Source organism: Odontomachus brunneus, unplaced genomic scaffold, assembly GCF_010583005.1.
Source record: "Odontomachus brunneus isolate Ranch 3 - 2012 unplaced genomic scaffold, Obru_v1 Obru_scaffold_041, whole genome shotgun sequence".
In the NCBI taxonomy this organism is placed as follows: Eukaryota; Metazoa; Arthropoda; class Insecta; order Hymenoptera; family Formicidae; genus Odontomachus; species Odontomachus brunneus.
In genome coordinates, this window is record NW_022639491.1 from 1,564,236 (window position 1) to 1,564,950 (window position 715).

Consider the following 715-nt stretch of genomic DNA (forward strand, 5'->3'; position numbering starts at 1 on the left):
TGGGTTTAGAAGGGGACAAGTGAAGGTGATTTTTACTTTGACCTTGGAAATCATTTTAAAGGTTATTCGAAAGTCAACTTTGCTTTTTAAATAGAAACATCTATTTTTTATTACGGAGCTTTATTCCATGTAAAAAAGTTAACAACTTTTGTTTGAAAAAATTTTCTATACGACCTCCATTTTCTAAGGTATTTACGGAAACAATAAAAAAATAATTAATTAATAATTAATTAATTAATTTATTTATTTATTAATAAGTATAAACAATAGCGGGGACTTTAAGCCTGTATGAAGTTAGCCCCCCACTTTTCGAATTTATTAATTTTGACAGTTGTGCTGATTTGTGCTAGGTTTGTGCTACATTGTGCTCGAATTATAAATTTTTAATACGAAGAATGAGCGAGAAAAATGGAAAAAACCGTTTTTTTGGTAGCCCCCACTTTTTAATTTTCGAAATTTTTTTTATTGTTGTTGCTAGGTTGTGCTAAGTTGTGCTAACATTGTGCTAAAGTATTATCTTCGAAAAATAATCATGAAAGGAATAAAACGAAAAAATCGATTTTAGGCAGAAAAGAAGAAAAGTAAGATTTATACTCGTATAAGTCAATCAAACGATACATAATTATATATCTGAGTTGCTCTAGGCTAGCACAAGTCAGCACAAGCTTCAGTTTCGCCAGCACAAGAATCGAAAGGGCATTTTACTCTTGACCGC